Raw genomic sequence first — 6,541 nt, 5'->3', positions numbered from 1 at the left:
GGGGGGTTGGGGGGGAGGAGGGAGGGGGGTAAGAGATCAACTGAAGGACTTGTATGCATGCATATAAGCATAACCAGTGGACATAAGACACTGGGGGATAGGGGAGGCCAGGGGATTGTCAAGGGCGGGGGGAAAAAAGGACACATATGTAATACCCTTTGTAATACTTTAAGCAATAAAAAAATAATAAAATAAAATAAAATGATAAATAAAAAAAAAAGAAAATCCAGCAAATTCCATGAAATTATCATTGACATCACCCCATACCATTCCAGTATTACAGCATGAATTCTCAATGGGGGTGGTATCTCCTCAAGGAACTGAAAACTTGTTTTTAAGTGGGCAAAAAAGCATCTTAAATATTACAATGGTTTGGGGCCTCCAAAGTTCAACCCTATTAGACAAAATCTTATTCCTTAGTATTTAATCTCTCTGGCTAGGGATACACATTACTTTACAGTTCTGTTGTTCATTTTATTTATTTTTATTGGGATATAATTGAATTATCACACTGATTAGTTTAGGTGTACAAATGATCTGATATATGTATATATGCAAAATGATTGCCACCCTAAGTTTAGTTAATATCCATCACCACATATAGTTACAATTTTTTTCTCATGATGAGAACTTTTTTTAATATATGTGTGTGTGTGTGTGCGTGTTTATTTCAGAGAGGAGAAGGGAAGAGAGAAAGAAACATCAGTGATGAGCGAATCATTGATTGGCTGCCTCCTGCACTGCACACCCCCTGCTGGGGAATCCAGCCTGCAACCCGGGTAGGTGCCCTGACCTGGAATTGAACCCTGACCTCCTAGTTCTGGGTCGACACTCAACCACTGAGTCACACCAGCCGGGTGTGATGAGAACTTTTAAGATCTATACCCTTAGCAGCTTTCAAATATACAAAACAGTACTGTTAACTATGGTTGCCATGCCACACATGACATCCCCAAAACCTGGTTTATCTTGTAACTGAGAGTTTGTACCTTTGACCACCTTCACACCTTTACCCACCACCCCCACAAACCTGAGATACTATCAATGTAATTTTTCTCCATATGAAGGCAGTATTTTTTTTTAAAAGCTTAAGAATTCCTATGCTAGAACCACTGCATAATCTAATGTGCTCCTCCCACTTGTCCTTCCCGTCTCCCACGGGTGAAGAGCTCAGCATCTCAGGGGCTGTCACAGCTCAACTTCCCAACAGAGTCCTTGTTGCCACCTGGTCAGAGAGCGACTCCGTTCTAGAATCCGCTCCTGAGGTGTTCACTCTGGGCTGACTTCCGGTGCCAACTGCCTACGTTTAGGTTTCCCACAAAGCAGAGCCTGAGAGACACACTGGGGTGCAGGTTGTTTATTTGGGAAGTAAGCCTAGGAAACGGGCGTGAAACAAGGGAAAGGAAAGGTCAATGTAGAGTGTGTTACTGACCAGAACCTCGGAGAAGCTTACAGAATGCCCCCCAGAACAGACTCCCTGAAAGATGAGGCCTTTTACCCACTGGCTTCCATCCCTCGTTGGTAAGGTGTTCCCAAGGCTATTGACTCCCCTGGACTTTGTGGCTTTGCTTGCAGATGTCAGAGAAGATCCTAGAGCAGAATTAAATAAATAAATAAATAAAGATGTTAAGCATATACTTGAGGTGACAGTTTAGCAGCAGGAGGAGAGTTGGAACTATCCCCCACAATTGTGGCCGCAGTCGGAGGTGGGTAGATGAGGCCTTTTACCCACTGGCTTCCATCCCTCGTTGGTAAGGTGTTCCCAAGGCTGTTGACTCCCCTGGACTTTGTGGCTTTGCTTGCAGATGTCAGAGAAGATCCTAGAGCAGAATTAAATAAATAAATAAATAAATAAAGATGTTAGGCATATACTTGAGGTGACAGTTTAGCAGCAGGAGAAGAGTTGGAACTGTCCCCCACAATTGTGGCTGCAGTCGGAGGTGGGCTAAGGAAATGTGACAGCAAGTACCAGAAATACCTGCTACAGACTAAACAGGTTTCAATTATGGGTTCACATTGCAAAACCAACCTTTTTCCAAACTACTAGAGTCAACACACTCCTACCAGTAATGTATGAGAGTTCCAGTTATTTCACATCCCCATCAATACTTGGTATCATCCATCTTTATTATCTCCATCCCTCAGTTGGTTATGTGGGGATTGATTACTAACGCGGTTGAATTAGACCAAGTTTGTGGTCATTTGAATATTCTCTTTTGTGAAGTGTCTGTTCATATCTTTTGCTCAAGTGTTTAAAATCAACTTTATTGAGGTATAATTTACACATAATAAAAATATACCTACTTTAAGTGTTTAGCTTGATGAGTTATGGCAAATGTATATCTTTTGTAAACACTGTCACCCCTTCTGACACAGGAAGTTCCCTTGTGCTTCTTTGCAGTCAGTCCCTTCCCCCCACACACACCCCCAGCAATTAATGATCTGCTTACTGTCACCTTAAGCTAATTTTGCCTGTTCCAGAATTTCATATAAATGGAACCAAACAGTATGTACTTTTTGTGTCTGGTTCCTTTCATGCAACATAATATTTTGGAGATCATCCATGTCATTTCATGTGTCAGTCAGTACTTCTTCCTTTTTTGTTGCTGAGTAGTATTCCATTACATCGATATACTACAACATGTTTATACAATTATTGATGGAATTGCAAGTTTGGGGTTATTATGAATAAAGCTACTATGATCATTCGGGTACAAGTCTTTGTGTGGGTATATGTTTTCATTTTTCTTGGGTATGAAATGGATGGGCTGTAGGGTAAGTGTATATTTAACTCTAAGAATTGTTAAACTGCTTTCCAAAATAGCCATGCCATTCAGTGTCCTTTTGACAGGTCCCCATCATTCTTTGAGCACTTCCTTGCTTTTTGGTCCACAATGTTCTAGGCCAGTGATGGCGAACCTTTTGAGCTCAGCGTGTCAGCATTTTGAAAAACCCTAACTTAACTCTGGTGCCGTGTCACATATAGAAATTTTTTGATATTTGCGACCATAGTAAAACAAAGACTTATATTTTTGATATTTATGTTATATATTTAAATACCATTTAACAAAGAAAAATCAACCAAAAAAATAAGTTCGTGTGTCACCTCTGACACGCGTGTCATAGGTTCGCCATCACTGTTCTAGGCTCTTCTTATCCTTTACCCAGCCCTCAAATCAGCCATTTCTCCAAAGAGTTCTGATTCCTTTCATTGAAGAAGAGAATGTAGAACCCAAAATCTATGCACCAAGTGAGCTCATTACTGTGGAATGGCACTGTTCTCAGTGGCTCTCAGTCTATATAAGACTCCAACACAACTCACTCTCGCTCTCCTTCTGGTATTCATTCATTCATTCATTCATTCAGTGTGTGTGTGTGTGTGTGTGTGTGTGTGTGTGTGTGTTTCCTTCTGGCCTTTGAAAAGCATGCCACCATGAGATCTATAGCTTCAAGAAAATGAATTCTGCCCACAACTTGAGGGAGCATTCATTCATTCATTCATTCAGTGTGTGTGTGTGTGTTTCCTTCTGGCCTTTAAAAAGCATGCCTCCATGAGATCTATAGCTGCAAGAAAATGAATTCTGCCCACAACTTGAGGGATCTTGGCAGCCTCTGATGAGAATGCAACCCACTAACCCCATGACTGTAGGCTTGTGAGACCCTGAGCAAAGGACCAGACCCCGAACTGCAGAAATTGAGATAATAAGCAAGTGTCGTTTTCAGCCACTAAGCGTGATAATTTGTTACTGAGCAATAGAAAGCTAATACAGGAGGGTGGGAAAGGCAGCTCCAAGGATTAGAAGCCTCAGCATTTGTGAAGGCTGCTGCAGCTGTGGCTGCTGGAAACAGTTAGGGAGATGGGGGTGTTTTGGGGGTTGTTTTTTTGCAGTACTATCTCAGTGGGCAGTCACTAACTTCTTGGCAGCCTCTGATGAGAATGCAACCCACTAACCCCATGACTGTAGGCTTGTGAGACCCTGAGCGAAGGACCAGACCCCGAACTGCAGAAATTGAGATAATAAGCATGTGTTGTTTTCAGCCACTAAGTGTGATAATTCGTTACTGAGCAATAGAAAGCTAATACAGGAGGGTGGGAAAGGCAGCTCCAAGGATTAGAAGCCTCAGCATTTGTGAAGGCTGCTGCAGCTGTGGCTGCTGGAAACAGTTAGGGAGATGGGGGTGTTTTGGGGGTTTTTTTGCAGTAGTACTATCTCAGTGGGCAGTCACTAACTTTGTGGGTGTCTAGATGCACTGTGTTATGTATTTTTTAAAATATATTTTTATTGATTTCAGAGAGGGAAAGAGAGGGAGAAAGAGATAGAAACATCAATGATGAGAAAGAATCATTGATCAGCTGTCTCGTGCACGCCCCCCACTGGGGGTTGAACCTGCAGCCTGGGCATGTGCCCTGACTAGGAGTTGAACTGTGACCTCCTGGTTCTAGGTCGATGCTCAACCACTGAGCCATGCTGGCCGGATGTTGTGTATTCTTAAACATCCCTCAGACATTGGTGGGCTTCCCCCGCCTCCCTAATTGTGCTGGAGAGGTCACGTGGGCAGTGTTGTTCTGCGAGTTATTCCTGGAGTTATTCCAAATTATTCCAGCCTACAACTCACGCCTCCGATATTTGCAACAACATTATAAGGACCTCATTTCTCTTTAAATCTTTTTTGACTGACAATAGCTAGAGTGATTTCTGTTTCCTGCACCTGAAGCTTAACCGATATACCCGCCTTTGCTTGAGCTAGTTTAAAAGGCTTCCTGTTCCTTGCGGCCAAGTGATACTAATCTAAGATACCAATGCGGGCATTACAGGTTTACTGTTGTGACAAGGGGTGGGAAACTGAAGAGTTCAGTGAGGCTGCGCTAGGGTTAATTCGTTCAACCAACACATTTCACTCATTCCCTGCTCTGTGTCAGGCCCTGGAAATACAGAGGTAAGTCATTAATACCCCTGCCTTCAGAGAACACAAAGCTAGTTGGGGAGACAAACACACATAGAAAAAATAGCAGCGCAGCATGTTGTGACCTGTAAAAGGAAAGAAATAGGATAGTGGGAGCCCAGCAATAATTCTGCCTTCCCAGCGGTATGAGGAGATGGCGTTAAAGCTGGGTCTTACAGGATGAGTGAGCCTACAAAGGAGGAAGAGAGAAAGGCCCCCCCGCCCATGAGCCTGTGGAACTAAGAGTGAGTCGGTCACTTTAAATGCATCATTCCACTTAGCCCTCACAACATCCCCATAGGTCGGGATTATTATCTCCTTTTTACAAATAACGAGGGTGGGCCAATGTCATACAATTGAATATAATAGGAAACAAGCTCAGAGGATCCACTCTGGATAGTGAAAGCATAAAAATATTGACTTCAGGGTACGCAATCGCTTGAAGAATCATTGCCAGTGCTAAAGAAAAGACTCAGGCTGAGCTTCCAGGAGTGAAGCTGCGGCCCTGCCACCATCGGAAGGCCCCTCTTAAGGCCGACGGCTCCAGAACCCTGCCATCTCCACCGCAGTTCACATCAGCACACCTGGTTACCTACTGTCCTGCCCCCCTCCCTCCACTCAGTTCCAAACTCAAGTCTTGCAAGAGTGCATCTGCCTGTGGACGCTCCCTAGAAACAAGTCTGGGAATATGACTTGGTTTTCCAGCCTCCAGTGCAGGAAAACATACCAGAAGGCAGTTGGACTGGACACTGAGGGAACCAATCCAATTTCTGCCACATTCAGTTTGAGGAACTTAAGACCATTCCTTCAACAAACACTAAAATGATTGCTAATGTCAATCGTGTGTGAAAACAGACATTCTCATGCACTATTGGTGGAAGTGTAAAGTGATATATATCTACTGGAAGGTACTGTGACAGCATCTAATAATATCAAAAGCACGCATCTGCTATGACCCCGCAATACTGCCTTTAGGAGTCTGTCCTACCAAGAAAAGAACAGCAAAAATGTTTAAGAATGTGTATTGCAGCATTGTAGCTACATAAATCTGGTATCAACCTAAATATCCATCAATAGGTGACTGATTAAATAAATAAATGATACAACCATACAGCAGAATATTATGCAGGCATTAAAAGGAATTATATTTTATTAAAGGTGTGGGGTGACATTGGTCAACATGATCATATAGGTTTCAGGTGTGGGTTTCTATGTTATAAGATCTGTATATTGCACTGTGTGCCCACCACCCAAAGTCAAATCTTTCTCTGGTCACCATATATTAGGACCCCCCTTCTCTCCTAAAAGGAATTAAATGGATCTCTATATATTGGCCTGAAACGATGTCCTTTACATGTTGTTGAGTGTAAAAAACACAAGTTGCAAGCAGTTTGTATAACATGATCTCATTTTTGTTTTTTTTAAATGGAGGTAAGGTACCTCTACACAATGGAATACTACGCTGCTGTAAAAAGGAAGGAACTCCCTTGGATGGATGGACCTGGAGAGCATTATGCTAAGCGAAATAAGCCAGTCAGAGAAAGAGAAATATCACATGATCTCACTCATTTGTGGAATATAATGAACAATATAAACT

The sequence above is a fragment of the Myotis brandtii genome, unplaced genomic scaffold, assembly GCF_000412655.1.
Source record: "Myotis brandtii unplaced genomic scaffold, ASM41265v1 scaffold244, whole genome shotgun sequence".
Taxonomy (NCBI): Eukaryota; Metazoa; Chordata; class Mammalia; order Chiroptera; family Vespertilionidae; genus Myotis; species Myotis brandtii.
Note: the sequence above shows the minus strand (reverse complement) of the source record.